At 29.6% G+C, this 18515-nt stretch overlaps 1 protein-coding gene across 3 annotated transcripts in view; it reads right to left on the minus strand.

Annotated features, from left to right (window-relative positions):
• The window catches only part of LOC100164966 (sodium channel protein 60E-like), a 133261-nt gene that overhangs the window by 9663 nt on the left and 105083 nt on the right, over positions 1–18515 (minus strand). The window lies entirely within an intron of this gene.

Consider the following 18515-nt stretch of genomic DNA (forward strand, 5'->3'; position numbering starts at 1 on the left):
CTGAGTGAGGGAAATCAAAATTTAAAGTTAAGAAAATGGTGGAGGGAAAGGTATAGACAATTTCATACAAATATGGTTATGCAGATTAACATATTTTTACCACTTTAAATATTAGTAGAACACCCTATACCTATTGTAGTACGTTTAATGAATTTTAAAGTTATTGTGACATTAAGTGCACCCAACCTGTATACAATGTAATTAATAATTAATTAGTAATTTCTAAAACATAACGAGCATGCTAAGAAAATTACTTTGTTTGTATGGATACAATTTGTAATATAGCATACTATTTATGATTGTATACTATAAACTTATAATTATTATTGAAATGTTATATATAAAAATGTCGGTGTTGCGTAGGTAATTTATTCAATGCATTTTAAGAAGGCAAATATATTACATTATTATTTATGTATTTGAGAATATAAATCAAGTAATAATAAGAATATTATCTCAGTGATGTTTAAAATAAATTAAAATACTCATAAATGGAAAGGTGCAGGTTTAGGATCTCAAGACTAGCGTATAATAATATGTAGAGTCTATGAATCCAATATTATAATTTATACAGACTAGTCAATGCTATATTATACAGAACAAAAACTGACAGGTGAATTGCTGATTTATATAGTTTAGAAAAAACGGTTGCGAAGCGACGACCTGATAACTGTCGAACCAATACGCGGATCTTCTGACATAATTGAAGCGAAATTTAATGTCTGGAGGGATGAATACATGATGAGCTGTGTTTGAGTGGGAGTTTTGATGAAACTAGAAGTGACTACGAAATGACAAACATTAATCCATAGTCACCCCGAAGAAGACGCCTGGAATTGTAAATGATCAAATACGACCGGCGTTTCCGCAAACTTTGTGTCTTTGTAAATAGCTTTTAGTGCATTATTATTATAATATGTACATATCAAATTATTGGAAGTTAGAAATATAACGCCCATAGGCGCAATTCAGTTTTTCTTTGTGGTGCAGGGTTCAACGAATTTATGCCAAATATACCCATGTGGGACGAAGCCCTCCCCGTACTTCCTTTTTGCTTACCTTTAATGCCTTTAACAATTTTTATATCTTACAAGATTTTTACGCCGCATTTTATTGATACATTCTTATTATTACGAAGGCCTGTCCCGAGAGGTGTTGTAGGGGATATCACGCCCTAGGTCCCTACACAACCATCTACAACAAAATAAATTACAATACCTACCAAATATGATACGATAAGGAAATAAAAACCAAAATGAAAATAACCGCTAATGGATTATACAACTAATTAATATAGTAATATTATACCAATGTCCAGAACATTATTTGTTTAAAAAAGAAAAATTTTTATAAATTTTTAAATTGTTGGTTTTTTTACAATATTTCAATTTTCTGTGATAAAATGAGTTTTTTTATAACTGTAATATTTAAGTATTCACAGCCTATAAAAATTGAAGTATTGTAAAATATTCTACGTAAAATCTCAGATAATATTCTCAAATTTAGTTTAGTATTAGGTCAATTAACTTTAATATTAAAGCTAAAAACACAAGATTAGTTGTATTGAACAACGTTGTATTGTGAGAGAAAGAAAACAAAATAGGGCACCTGAAATCGTCTAAATAAATCCTAAAGATACAATTTCAATGATAAATAATATTATTATCATTAGTTAATAGATAACCACAATATTCTGTTTAATTTATAGCAGCTGTGGTAGGGCCGTAGGAGTTTTTAGTGATGAAACTAACAAGACTGAAATTATAAGTTTTAGATTTTAAAAACTATTATGCAGTAAAATCTATTTATTTTAATCTCGGACAGGGATGTTGCATTTATGATAATGCCGAAAAACGTTCAAAATTCGATAAACAAAAATAAGTTAGTCATCGACGCTACCCTTCATATTTTTAATGAACCTCGAATTATAAACACTAATTTTATTGATTTAAGTAGTTTTAAATAAATTTAAATATTCGTATACATAAAATATTTAAATTACATATTTTATAACCGTCAAGAATAAGTAGTTTCAAAATAAATTAGGATCAAACATGCACATTACTCGCACATTAATGTCCACCGCTAACACAATCTCAGTTATACTACCTACTATAGAATAACAATATTTAATTACTGATATTAAATCACACTTTTCCTTGAAATAGTAAAAAATATATTAATTCGTATACCTGGGTACATAAATAAAAATGCACAAAACTTTTTATTTTTTTTTTTGTTTTAAGTAGTTTGTTCATAAAACGCCAACAACACATTACTGGTTTTTAAACATAAATAACTATTATAATACAATAAATTAAGTCTGTATAATTAAGTACGTGATTAAGATTTTGTCAGCAAATAGAATACATTAGAACTATCATCTGCATAATATTGATATTTAATTTTGGTTCTTATTTCCACCATTTTATAGAGAAAAAAGTATAGCACTTATACTTAAGTGGCCATCAAGCCGAGACGCCGTGTGCTAGTCCAATGTAGTAACAATATTATCTAACACCTGTGCACCCATTGTGACATATTGCTTGTCACAATATATTTTTACATATTCTTTTAAAGTAAGAATAAGGTTTTTTAATTTAAGAAAAGACAATTTTTCTTTAAGAACATTGAAACTCAAAGATTCGCACACTTTAATGTTTTATTATTTTTGTCACAACTAGTAATATACTAGCATGTTATGTAACTTTGTTAGTGCATATTTTATAACATAAAAATGAATGACAATTCAACGAAAATAAACCCGAAAAAACGAATTACATCAATTTGAATAATTGTTATGAGAATAAGCTTGTAATTATATATCATTTTTCCGTATCGTAAGAGCTTTCTATTTAAACAAGACGGAACGACGTATTAATAAAAGTTGTAGAAACGTAACAATTCAATTGATTTAAAGAGTGGTTGGTAAATGCACGCTGTAGCGTGTCGGAAAAAATAAATTGTATTATGAAATATTTATTCACATTGTAATTTTAGATAAAAATATATTTTAAACATTGTATACATAGAACGTGAAAAAAATACATAATTTCAGTTATAAATTCTGAAAAATCAATAAAACCAAAGGTCACAACAAACACTAAGTCTACGGCAACGACATTGCGTCGAGTGAAATACAATTGACGTTTGAAATACTTAAGCCTAAAAAAACACGTATGCTGATTTTATATCGACGCAAACACATTATTCCCTCTCTCCTCCTATCACTCACCGACGGTAATCCCGTAAGACATTAAACCACACTCCGTATAATAGCCAATGGGTAGACATCGATGACGAGTATTTGTTATAGACGTTCTATTAGTTTTTAAATATCTAATTTATCCGCTAAAGATAAGAGATCATATAATTATGAATGTAAGCGATAAATGCAGTTTAAATGTTTAATATAAAATGGTATTGACAATATTATTATATAGTAAGGCGCTTACATCGGAGATAACATAGCGACGAAAATAAATGTTCCAGTGGATAAAAACAAAAAAGAAATGAAACATAATTGAATTTTTATCTTACACACGGTCGACGACTATCATATTATGATGCCGAAAATTATGATTGTCGAATGGAACCGAATATTATCATTGTTTCAACAGTATCGTGTTAAGATGTCCGTGGACTGATAAAAAGTAAATAAAAAAAACACCCGTGAAACGATTTAAATTTAACACATTGGGTCGTCCAATCATATACCTGTACAAAGTCTATGTCTTGAACTAGAGCTGACGATTCTTTTAAACGACACACACTTGAAACACTGGCTTATCTAAATTTCACGTTATTAAAACGATGGAGAGGTCGTATACTGCACTATTAATGTAGTCCCTATGAGCGTTGCTACACACAATAAGAATGGACGACTCCGTATAATGAATGCAAACTGCAGTTGCTAAAATTTCTGCTGTCCTCGAGTAAGTACGATAAAATTGTATGATAAAATGTAGACATACCGAAAACGATTGATGCGACAGTGCGTTGTATTAAAATAATATTATAGTATCGACATTTAAGAGTATACTATGGACTATAGAGTATAGACGATTGTAACCCATATTTTGCAAGTATTAAAGTTTGTTCCTCCCAAGGATTTTTATTTTTTAAATTTAGGTAATTCCCCGGGCTTTCTCAATGTCTATTTTTTATTGAATTTGGCGTGGTACAGTGAGTTTTGTTGTTTGAATTTCCTCACCCGTAGACCGTATTGGCTGAGTTATTAAATATTTATGAAATTAGATATTGGCCAACAAAACATAATGGAAAAATATAGTATTGAAAACCACAGTAAACAATACTAAAAAAACCGAGTAATGAGATCTACTGTATATTTTGTGTCGATTTTCGTCTTTGAGTAAATGTGTTGGGCTTGAATGCAATGACGAATCATTAGGTACCTACGAAAAACGATATTGTGTAGAGACGGTCTGTTATAGAATGTATAAATATATACCTATACAATGTATATTATACATGAATATTTTATTATGTATTTATATTGTTATTAGTCATTTATTACTAGGTACGTGGTATTCTGAACTAAGTTGCATTGAAACAAACTGCATATATTATAATAGTCTGTTTTATTTAAAGTTACAATATTATAACAATTGTAACCATGCAGCTAGGTACATTTTAAAGTTGCTTGTAAGTTACGTGGCCGATTACGAATTACAAGTGTAAATTGGCCACGCAACTTTGATACATGTAACTGATTACTGCTCAACCTGGGTCGTACACAGGAGATACCTACCAAACATTTGAACACCCGACTAATAATATAATAATTGGTGTGCTCCTGTTCCCTCCACGCGCGTATTTTATTAGTCCACCGTCACCGTGGCGTAATGTACGTTTCGCCCTCATTCCAAAGCCTTTTGGTTTGGCCTAGACGGCATATCGTATGTTGCACACCTATATATATACACATACTACGGCGCACTCAAAAGGGGTCGTGTAAAGGTGTGTATAATAATAATTAATAACGAATGGCCCCGCACCGATGTGCACTTTAATACGCGACCGTCGCCGTTTCGGCCGAACAATTCACCGCGTTTAATGTGTGTATATAATATATATATATTTGTATATGTGTTTATACGACCGCAATAACTGTTATGCACCCACCCACCCACACACACACACACACACACACACACACACACACACACACACACACACACACACACAAACACTCGAGTGTACGAGAAAATGTGTATGAACGTAGTCGTTTCGTGCGCGCGCAAACGTTATGTGAAGCCGCTCAATTGTAAAGCGATATGTACTTACACAAATTCACGCTGACCACTGTGCAATAACTGGATACGACGTTTGATCGTACGCGCGTGTGAATCACAAATGGGTGTGTGTTTTTACGCGGATTTTATGTTTTTACCGTTGATTTTAAACATAATATTATTATGGATACGGATTACGGATATCTTGTCTTCACTAAACATTATGTAGGTACTTTTAGCCTTTAGGCCGACATAACGACGGAGAGAGAAACGACGGTTCCCACTCACACAAACGTCTCTAGCGATAAAGAAACTAACGTTCAAGCAAGAGAGAAGATAGATGTAACGATGTTGTGTTTATCAATGGCATAAATTGTGTTGGATTACAGATTTATGTATACAATGCCGCATCCATAAGTTTAATTTCAAGGATTTAAAAAAAAATCGGTTACTTAAATTATTTTTGTTTGTTATCATGGTGGGTAGGTAGGTGGGTGGTAGGTAGTTGATAAGGTTTTTTAAATTGTTTTTTAATGACAACCATTTGATTTTCATTTCATAATCAGAAGCAGCATGCTTTTGTTATCAATTTTATGTATTCATTTCGAATATAGAGTATAATATTTTGTATATATATGAATATTTATATTGTTTGCATTTTTATTTACTAATGATAATTTGAAGTTACGATGAGTGGAATGTAATTTTAGGGTAATCGGCAAAAGTTTTGGTCCGTTACTGTGTACTCAAATTACTTTGTTGATCTAAACCATAAATGCATATTAGTTGAAAACAATTTACTCAATTTCCATAATATATAAACTATTAAATAGGTAATATTGAGTTTTGATTATGGAATTTAAAATAGTTTGTAATTTTTCGATACAAATTATGAAAACGGGGAAAAAATTACTTCTTTGACATAATATACACAACCTATGTTCGAATAAATACTGCTAGCACGTCAGCGAATCACTCCTAGGTTTTTCTACCTAATGCCGCCCGAAACAAAACGATTGCAGACATATGAAAAAAAACACTCCTTTGTAAAACTATTACGTACGTTCGGAATATAAAACGTATACGATGTATAGAGTACAATAGTACATGCCACATATTGGGGCGATACACGATTCCACACAATTTACCTTTTTACTAAAGGTTACTAACAATTTTCGTCAAACAATAGTATTTTTTTTACTACACGAAAGTAACGTGATCCCAAAAAACCAACGATGTGTCGCCATATTATATATAAAACTACTATAACTTAAATTATTATTTAATTAGATAAAAAATATTACTAGTTAGGTATTAATTATACATAAAAACGGTTATTATAGTCAATTATTTTAAGCTAATGTTAAAACATTAGTAAAACATTTATAAAACAACAATTGTAAAAATCATTGACATACATTATAAATTTATATAGATCATATCATTTTATAAATCAATATAAATACTTTATTAGAAAACTAAAAGATAAAATGTAGACATGTAAAAATATCTATGATTATTGATACAACTTTTTTCCTTGATATCCAGGACAAACCTTACCACAAGAAGTCAATTAATTAATGTACTTAGATTTAATTTATATTATATACAGTAGAAACCGTTTATAATGATTAATGATATTCAAGAGACTATAGTAAAATTAGTCTAAAAAACTAATTGTCATTATAACCAAAATGATAAAATTAAATTTAAAAACTTGATTTTATTGGTATTTACATGAACATACTGTGTTACAATCAATGTGTCATATTTGTATCACTAAATCGTGACTTCAATACATAAAAAAGTTATTTAATTATTTTAAAATTAAATTTACATTGTATCAAAAAAAATCTGTTATCTTAGTTCGTGTCTTGTTTGTATACAAATCATGCAGTATTTTTTTTTTCAATTCCTTTAAAATTTGTTTTTAGTGTTTAGTATTATTGGTTGTTATATTGCCTTCGGTAAAAGTTTAATACCGTTATTATAGATAACAGATTATTTCAATTTAATCAAAAATAACCGCCATAAGCCCATAACATCCGTATAGTCATTATACAGACCACAGACGTTATGAAATCGATACAAATTAGTACATATACGATATAGTAGTTTTGCCGGGACCTACAATCCGAGGTCATTAAATCCGATATGTCACTAAAACCGGTATCGTATTATAAACGGTTTCTATTGTACTTAGCTTGTGTTTTATTATTATTTATTTTATATGGTTATTACGAATTAAATAACGATGTTACGATCCCAAATCATTAAACGGCCCACTATGTATAGATTATATACATAATACATATAATATTATGGCTTTCATCGTAGATAGGTGTTACATAATTATCTGCTACCGTGGTCGCGAACATACGACACGATAACCGAAAACGCAACCGACCGGAATTCTTTTAAGCATCACATACACGCAATCGGTACAAATCTATCTGATCGCAAAACAATTTCGACCGGAATCGCGAACCGTTGGCATACTATTTTAATATAATAGTACCTACCTACGATGCATTCTATTTAATATATCTACCGCATACGACCCACAAGACAAATCGCGGGGACGGAAACCAACACCGCGGCCGTGATGCGCTCGGGGGACAGCGAACGATGCGAAATCTCACGGCGGCCGCTGCGCGTGTGACACCGACCTGACGCAGAATACTATAATATAATATTTTGCACGTACGCGACCGGGCGAATCGTCGCCGTCTCGCCGGGACACGGACGAACAATATCGCTTTTCCTCTCGTTGGGGACTCAACGCACGAACGGACACGTGTCGCGTGACATCTCACGTCACCGGTGTAGGTAGGACATGCTATATACGAGCAAGTGGTATATGCATATACAGGGCGTATCTCGTGTCGATGCTAAGTATAGGTATACTATCTACCATACGCGTAGTATGTGGTGGTTTATTCGATGGCCGGCGGCGTACTGAAAATTTCCCTGTGATTGGGGGGGAGGGGGTGTTCTAAGGGAGGACTTTGCTCACTATATACAGTTAGTATAGGTTCTGTCGTAGACTATTATTATAGTCATTAACTTTAAACATAGACCTATAAACTACAAATGGACAGCGCTTAGAGAGAGAAACCAGTGGACGAGGTCCGAGAGAGAATAAGAAATAAGAGTTTGGGAATACCACGGAGGACCATTTACACTAAGTGTTTTCATCCATACGTACTATCAATATTATAGCCGCGATGAAGATAATATATTATCTACATTGTGATTATAGCACAGAATACATGTAAAACACATAGCTGAAAACCAAAATGTGAATGGTTTTCCATTATATTCCCAAACGCATAGTTATTTTACTCTCACTCTATCTCGTCCCATTGAAATATATGCAAGGCGATATGTGGTAGGCACTGTCCATTAGTTTACCTTTAAACAGTATATACCTTTAAGCAGTCATATTCTTTTAGTTTTACGTAAACATATTAAAAAAACTAAGTTTACATGCATGAAAAAAATGAATTAATCAATATTTAAAACTTAACGAACTCTACTATAACAGAAATTTCAAAGAATATTTTATTCATTTATACCTATCTCATATCGAATCGAATTAAGTTTAAACATGAATAAATTATTATGATTGAAATATATTATGACATAATAATAATATGTGCATTGTACCTATTTCTTAATAAAATATTTAAAATACAATTTGTACCTATACATTTATTAAGAGTGGCATGTGCCATGTACTCATCTATTATCAACTCTTATTAGTTATTATATTATATTTATAATAAATCAATGATTTTAAATAACACTTTTAATTTTTAAATACATTTTAAGTCTATTAGTGTGGTGTATTCACGTTAAAAGAAATGAAGACGAGTGAAGTCCAACTGTAAACGAATACAATATTTCCCATTTTGACGAAAAGAAAATACATTCTTCAATATATACATTATACACACGCACACATACTCACAATCACTGTAAAAAATTGACTAATACTTTGACGATACCAATATTTTCATGAAAACTGATTTTATTTCAATAAATTTAATTTCTTCAGAAGAAAATCTGTTTTTTTCGTAATTCCATAATAGATTAGAATATTAGAAAAATATTAAATTTTATCTCATTCTCTAATTTTAACTGTTTATTCACACTTCATTTTGCCCACTTTAACTTTAAATACGGATTTTTTTTTATCCTTTAGAGATTTATCGCGAAACACTCCTTTCCACGACATACAATATATATATGCTCAATTGGTGACGGGAAAAGCATATGTCGGTGGCATGACGAAGACGTATTGCGTACGTAGTGTCCAAAGTCTTACGAATCGTTATATAGTGTTAATTTTTTTTTTCAAAACATTGGTTAGTCGAATTTTAGATGTCGGCTCATTATAATTAACTGTTCACGACCGGCACGACCACGACCATTCAGTTAAAATTGTTATTAATGGTTTTCATTAAAATAACTGAACTAGGCGTACTGCAGTTCAAGTGCGACGATTTATCGTTGGTTTCAAATTTAATGATAATAGGTACGCCATCCAACAAAACAAGACGGTACTCAGGCAGTACAGGATTTTTATCATAATAATATGTTGAACGGCGCATTGTATAGGCAAAAGAGGTACATTCATTATTACTACTGTATTGTCGTATTGAAGAATAAAATCTTAAAGCGTACGTTTAAACTATTATGCAATATTGTATTATAGTATAGAATTATTTGAAAATGTATTTAAAGGTCCATTCAAATGCATTTTTAAAAGCATTTAAAATGTTCTTATCAAATGCTGATTTGGTCAGTGTATTGAAGTACTTAGTAAGTAGAGCAGTAAGTATTTTTCATACGTATTTAAAATACTTTTAAAATACCTATTATGTATAATAATAATAAAAAAAAATACACATTTTGAATTATATAATATTTTTATTTTATTTTTAAATTTGTCACTGTCACACTTCACTAACGTTATGTTGTCATGTTTGCAATATAAAAAATATATATTTAGATAAATGCACGATTATTTTGTGTTCAACTAAAATATAATTTATGTGTACTTATAATTTAAGTATTAAAAAAGTGATACCAATACAAGTTTTAACAATATTACTGAAATATTTATAACATTGGTATAACATTGCAATTTTCTGTTTCAGTTGAAGTGTTTTTCTATTGTAATATTTTTATGTCATGGTTTAGAGTTTTGTAAATCTCTGATTTTAAATAACCTCAAGAGAATAGCCGAGGGATGTCAGTTATTGTCTAAAAATGGACGATCCAAGTAATAACTGACTGGTGCCTAGCTAGCTGAATTTTAAAAATGTATTGGATTACTATCTCGTTGGAATATTTTACTTTTTAAATTTTTAATTGCTTAATAGTGTGTGATTTTCAATGTTTAGTATGTCCAAAACCACAGTGAATGCTGAATGGCGAATTTTTCGGGAAATCCAAAGTAAAATTAATATTCACTAATTATAGATTGCTTTAAAAAATATTGGCCAAAACAGTTGATATTCATAATTTTATAGACACACATACTAAAATTGTTATGTGAAAATATTAGATAATGTAGATTAAGTCCAGTAATTTAAATAATTAATGGTATTGATTTGTTGACCTCGGAGCAGTCGTATACATAGTCGTTAATTGATGAAATTTAATCTACTATTCAACTGCCTAGAGTTTTAGAGAAATTAACTGCACTTAATATTTTTAAGAACCATGGTTTTCATATTTTATAACGATTAATTTGCATGTACGTAAACTAGAGTATTGTAAATATACAATATTTTATACATAAAATAAAATAAATTTCAAAATTAATAGAGACATTGTATGGATTTTAATTCATATCAAATCAAAATATTCGTTCCATGACAATTAAACATGAAAAAATGCCACCGAAGATATATCATGTATGTAAAGAAACACTCAATTGGTGTAAACCACTCAAAAAGTTTGTTGAAACATCATCGTGCGTCGGACTCATCACCATGCATACACGACGATATAATAATAATGTGGTCGTCCTTCCATTTTTTCATGTATAACATTATGCGAAATAAGACTGCGGACGACGGAAGAGGAGCAAGTGACGAGGTAGAGAGGGAGTGAGAGAGATAGAGAGAGCGCTAGAGAGGTGTATTATAGGGAGACGAACACTTTCAGTTTGCCATTACACACCAAAAGAGCGCCAACGACCCATTCGGAGCGGCAGTTTTTTTACACCCTTCTTTTACTCCTTCATTTTCGCGTTATCGACTCTTGTCGTGCGATTCCATCGCGAATGGAATTCGTTCTGATTTATGATGTCAAAAAACGCGTTGCACACACACTGAACACCACCGTCGCCACCGTACACTGTAGATTAACCTACATTCGATAAATGTTTAACCACGACTACGTTTCGAGAATTGAGAGTATAAAATATATTATGCATATATTATATAGGTACATTGTATAATAATATGTACAATATACGTTTGCAGTGGCGTGTTTAAGCGGAGGGTAATCGCCTCCGCCCATCAACCGACGACCGTGTTAAAACTTAATATATAATATATAATATATATATGTATTATAATATATACGTATGTATATTTATATTACAACGAATCACGAGGCTTTGAAACTGATAGATTTAATATCACCTATTATGTTAAAATGATGCTCGATTTCTAAACCTCGATAAATCAATGCTCGATAAAAAAAAATAAATATGAAATATTATGGCCGTAACAATAATGACTATACTGAACTAGCATTAAAACGTGCGATGGCTGGTAGCAAACAATATTGGGTATGGAGACAGCCCCCCCCTCCACACACACACACATCAAATTGTGGGCTACTGTACTTAATGTTTTTGTGAGTCCTATACACAACTTCCAATAAAATTAAGCGCAGTACAAGCGATACGGGTGTCCCACACACGATTTATAGGTAGTCAATGGTTAACCTGTAGATTAAAATAACAAAATTACTTAATATATATTTATATCATAAAATAGTATTTAATATAAAATAAGCATTCCTATCAAAATTTCAAAAACTACAAATTGATTTCAATGGGCTTCTAAAATACCTTGGCCACTATTCTACAGGTCCAACGGCCCCTAGTGGGGGTCCTGGTTGGAGACTCACGCCGAATTGCTTAACTACGCGTATCGCTTAAGATTGTGTAGTTTTATTACTTTAGTTTTGGAAAAAATTATGGATCCAAGATCATGATTTGGATTTGGTGTTATATTATTGTGAAAAAATCTTTGTGTTTCATTATATTTCACATAATCCAGTTTTTTAATAATATGCCAAGGGTATTATAGCGAAAGGCAAGCTGTATAACTGTATACGAATTAATTATGTTTGTAATATAAATATAAATTAAAAATGTTGTTATTTACTTTTTTTGCGTTAGTGAGTTTATCGAAAGGGCATTGTTTAACGAAATATTACATTATGACATTAAATCTTTATTTATTCGCTTGCTAGTGTTTGTTTTACTTTAACTGTTGGTTTATATTGTATATATTATTACTGTAATTACTAATATTCGTTGAGTATTTATAGTTAAATATATATATACAAACAAATAAAATTTCTATCCCTTTACGTTCTGATGCTGTTAGGCCGCAGAAATATTATACGCAGCGATACAGCATCGTACAAGCTACAATGTGTGTACAGTGCTGCGTGCATGCACATCGTATCTACAAATATCAGTGACTTTCATGGTTTAATATTATATTATGTCACAATTTTGTTCAAAAAATAAAGAAACATTGATATAACTGCATCTGCTGTCTAATAAAATGTTACACGTGTACCTACATAAATTCTAGTTAATATAGATATGTATATGTATTTATTTACTTTTCATAATTGCGAAGTAATATTATAATATACGCGGGGGGATCCCGGCTATGGGCGGCATTTTTCTTCGAGCAGTCACGGTGTCAGGAGAGAAAGGCCGCCATCCCCCACCCGGGCATGGCAGATACCTACGGGTGCCCACTTAAAAATTCTGACGAACACTCACGTGTAAAAACTCACCGTTTCAAACCCTACCACCACCACAATACAACCCTACAAACAGCTAATGGCCATAGATGCCAGGCTTAAGGATCAATAAAAAAAAAAATATCATATTTGCATTGTCTGTGCCGGTTCAGTCGGCTTAAAATGTTTAAATTATCCCTAATCCAAATCATAGCTCTAGTCTGCTAAACTTAACCAGACATTATTTCTAATATCTATGCGTGAATCCCTTGTTATAAATGAGTTTCCATACTACAAACGGTTTTTTCCCCGGTGCTTTTCATTAACGCGACTCTCCTTTCTTTACCCTTTTAGATTCGTGTCCTACATCCAACATCACCACACAACCATATAAGTTTGCTTGCCATTATAAGTGTCTTGTTTAAATGCAAATACGTCCTATCCCGTTTGTGACCCGTCCAAAATATCCAATTGTTGTGTGCGCTCCGTCGCACACACACACAAGTGAGTCATTTCTGTGTCATTTGCCATCTTCGAGGACGTGATCTTTGCCCTTTTCAATTCTTATACTATGCCACTATCCGAAAATACCATGTGAATTGGTTCCTTTTTATTTTTTGTACCGACCTCGCAACACTGTTCGTAACATTTATATCTGCATCGTGCTTTCCATTCTTCGCGTGTACTTTTTAATATTGCATATCCAACAATTCACTGTGCAGGAAGTAAAATGTACCTATAGTCTATACCTATATATTTGATAAAAAAACAAAACAACTTTATTGGAATTTAAATTATTTAACGCGCTTGTATTATCGTGTTTTTATGCTACCTTTTGGGTTTAATCATATACAAGTTTCGACTAAAACATTTTTATTGTGTATTTGTGTCTGTTAACATTTAAATTGGAAACCGTTTGTTTAAAGGAATGAAAAACGTACGTATTGTTTTTAAATTTAAAATGAAATCATATATCGTGGTATTATCATCAAAACATAATAAAGTAGATCAAGTAATTAATTGCATAAATTATAAATATGAATTTTCTAAAACACGCATTATGCGATTATTTAAAAATATCTCGAAAAACTGTAATACACAATATTATAATATTATAGAGGTGTATGCAAATCTGATTTTTTTATTTTGATTTATTTTTACAAATTTAAAAATACATCAAATATCACGCAATTTAAAAAAAATAATAGAATTTTCTAACAGAACCGTAACGTGAAAAACAAACGATTATTAATTACTAATATTCTATAGATACAAAATTTCCAAAATGTATTTTTAGTTATTTATATACTTTAAACATGATTGAATTGCATTCAGTAAATTTATATATTCTGATTTCTAATAATGCTACATATGAAATGGCAAATATTGACCGAATACACAGCTATTACAGTAGGTAGCAAATCCCTTAGGAACCAAAAAACCAGAATTGATATAAAAGTTTTGAATTTGAGAAATAATATATACAATAATATGTACTATAATAATAACCTTAACTATATCTATACGATCATTAAATTACATTTTTTATTTAATATTTTGTATTAATTTTGTACCCAATACTTATTTTTACTTAATATATATAAATGATATTTTAGATTCACAGTGAAACGATGAATGTATTGATTTTACAATGATGTGTGTTTTTTTATTTTTTTTTATTTTTGTGTCTATCATCACCTTTTAGGACAGTAAAAGTACTTCGATTTTCTTCAACAGTATCTTTTCTGATAGGAAAGTGAATCTAGTTGGTACTTCGGGGGATCAAATTTCCCAGTAGTTTTCATAAACACCGTGAAAAACAAAAGAAAAATTAAGGAAAAACGAGAATTTTTACGCAAAATCTGTTTTTGAGAAAATCGATTTTGGTTTTTGGTGTAACTCTAAAACAAACGACCGTAGGTACATAAAATTTTGACTGAATGTTTATATTAGCATTTTCTATATACGATAAAGTTTTTAAAATAATTTGACTCTTTTTGAGCTGTTTACGGACATTGTCAGTTTTACATTTTTTTTAGTTTTTTTTTCTATAAATATCAATGAAGTTTTATCTGTTGGGCCAAAAAGTGTAAAAATGTAAGACAAGGCTCCTGATATATTGTTACAATAGCAGTTGAAATATATTAAAAATACATAGGGACAATTTTTTTTATAAGCATTTAAAGATCGAATTTTAACAAAATGTATCAAATTTAAAATTGAATAATTATTTTGTAATTAAAAATTCATAAAATGTTCAACTTTTATATCTAAGGATAGGAAATTTAAAACAAGACTCCACGTAAGTAGTTAATTCTGTTACCAAAAAATCTAAAATTACATAAGCACAGTTTATTTTTATAGTCATTGTAAGTTCAAATTTGGACGAAATTACATATTAAAAAACCTAGAATAACTATTTTAGTTATTTTGTTGTGATAGTATAATAATTATTCGTGGGTACTTGAAACTTCTAAAATATAATATTATAATATATCTATGGTAATATCACGATTTATTGTTGATGTATAACGAGTTATAAGTACCTAATGAATATTGTGATATTATGATTAATTTGGAATTTATTATAGGTACCTACCTATTATAGGTCATTTTTTTATTTAATACCATAGATATAAGTATACCTGGTGATTCTTTTATCAAACAACACTCATTATTTCAAAAAGTGTAAGTTTTTTTGAAAATATTTTTTTATATACTTTCAAGTCGCTTATAAAACAACGTTTTTCTTAAAAAATTATATTTTTAAATATTTTTTATCCTTATAATTTTTTTAAGTTTTTTACTTTTTTGAATCACAACATAGGGTTTTAATTTTTTATTCCAAAGCAGAATATTTTTCTTAATATTTTGATACATGGAAATCGAAATTGGGACGAGTAGTTTATGATTTATAAATATTCAAAGTTTAGATGAGTGGAGAAGTGGACAAACATTTCACGGGGTAACCCCGTACCACTCCACTCCGTTCATCTAAACTTTGAATATGTCTTATACCTAGATTGACATACCGTCTCCACTTAGAATCATTTTTATTATACAATGATATTATATCATTGAATTCAAATTTAATGCCATCTATGTGACCCACTGTACAGCAGAGCGACATCCACTTACCCACCTTTTTTATTTAAAGTTAATATATTGGTTTGATATTTAAAATATCACCAAAGGTTTAGTTTAATACATTTTTCATAATTTATTATGATTATTATTATGATGATAAATTGATTTGGAAACGGTAGAGATTGTAAAATGAAATTTGTATATATATATTAAAACATGAAATGAGACTATGTGAAATAGCAATTAAATTACTTAAGGTAAAATAAAATATGATATTATAAAATTAAACAAAAGGCGTTGAAGGGGTTTTGTAAAAAAAAAATGACTAATGATCTTTAAAAAGTTGCTACACTGCTCCGTATCCTATAAACAATTGCTGTTGTTGATTAATTGTTAGCAGAACGTTGTATTCTATATACATTAACCTCTACAAAATTATAAAGAATTCAGGTAAAGAAATATTTAAATTATAAAATCAACAAAAACAAATATCGTTAAAAGCTTTTCAAGATTATCATACTTTTATTAAAATAATTGATAACTAATGCTTTCATTAATAAAAATACATGGTTTTGTTTAATTGATAGTTTTAATATATTACATTGTTATTTGCATTTCAAATTTTAAATAGCATTATGTTTAAATTATAAATTATAAATGTATTGTATTTTATAGAGGTTCAATTATTTGGCTATTTATTCAGCAAATTCGTCTAATATGTCTCTATAAAAAGTAAAAATATCTATTGAATAATGCTATATCATAATACATTAATTAATGATTAGGTAAAATTGTCATGCTACTAAGAATACAAAGGTTAATATAGTTAACTTTTATAGTTCTGCTTAGATAATTTACTTGTTTATAAAATAGTAAACATGAAAAGATATACTATAAAAATGATGTTGATAATATTAGAATCATAAATAATATTTTTCATATACTTTTTTTAATATACGATTTAGATGATGTGATAATATATTTATAGGGTTTTAAGTTATAAAAGTACACATGAAGTGACATTATAAGTATATAGAGTATAGACATATTATTATTTGATTATCTGGTTGTTTATTTTGTAAAAATAATAACGAACTTGAGAAATTTAAATAAATAAATTAACGTTGTCAAATAACGATAAAATGTATTAATCAATTCAAAAACAAATACATTTTGTAATTATTATTTATACGTACCTATTGGAAGTCAAGAGTAGGTACAGTGTACACTGTACAGTAGGTATACTATATATTCTATAAAGTTAATGTTACACTTAAAATAATAATGCACTAAAGTTTTTCAATTTAGATAGGTACGTCTTATGTATTCGTGTATATACGATTGGATCCGACGTCTCATTAAAATTTAATAGATATTTTAGCTACCATTCAATTTATAAATAATTAAAAAAGAGAATATAATTGCAGTTTATCATTGTATTTAAAACAAAAAATTAAAACCAATTACTTTTCTTCGTTGTATTCGTTGAATAATATGTTACAAGAAAAGCTTAAAAAAATAAATTTAATGTAAATATTATTTGAGTTAAAATAATTATACACAGTTATTTTAAAATAATTCAAACAAATAGTAGGTAATAATAATATTTCCAGAATATCGATTTATTCATTTTAACAGAAAGCTACATAATAAGGAGTTTTTTTTAAACAATTACAATTCACTCAGTGACTCAATGTCAATAAATCCGTTATATTGTATTGATAACGATACGAAATCAAAAAAACGAATTTAAACGTTGACATGACATTTCAGATGCTACAACAAACATGAACTATGCCATTACACATTTAAGTTTGTATTAGATACCTAACTGATAGCATAGTAGGTACGATAAAATCGTAGTTACCTGGCTACTATTGTTACAGTAAAGAGTCATGTTTTGAGCAACACGTACAATTGTCATATTTGTTGAATTATTTGACAGAATTAAATAGGTTATTGATACGCGTTATATTATACTACGTATATCAATAAAACTTGTTATTATTATTATTTTTCATCAAGAAGTCATGCAATAAAGCCAAACTACGTTTCTAGTAAATATTATATTATATGCCAATACATTATATTGAATCATACATTTTTGCATACAATCATATTAGGAATAAAATTACACCAATAAAATACTTATAGTCCAATGAC

This window comes from Acyrthosiphon pisum, chromosome A1 (assembly GCF_005508785.2).
Source record: "Acyrthosiphon pisum isolate AL4f chromosome A1, pea_aphid_22Mar2018_4r6ur, whole genome shotgun sequence".
In the NCBI taxonomy this organism is placed as follows: Eukaryota; Metazoa; Arthropoda; class Insecta; order Hemiptera; family Aphididae; genus Acyrthosiphon; species Acyrthosiphon pisum.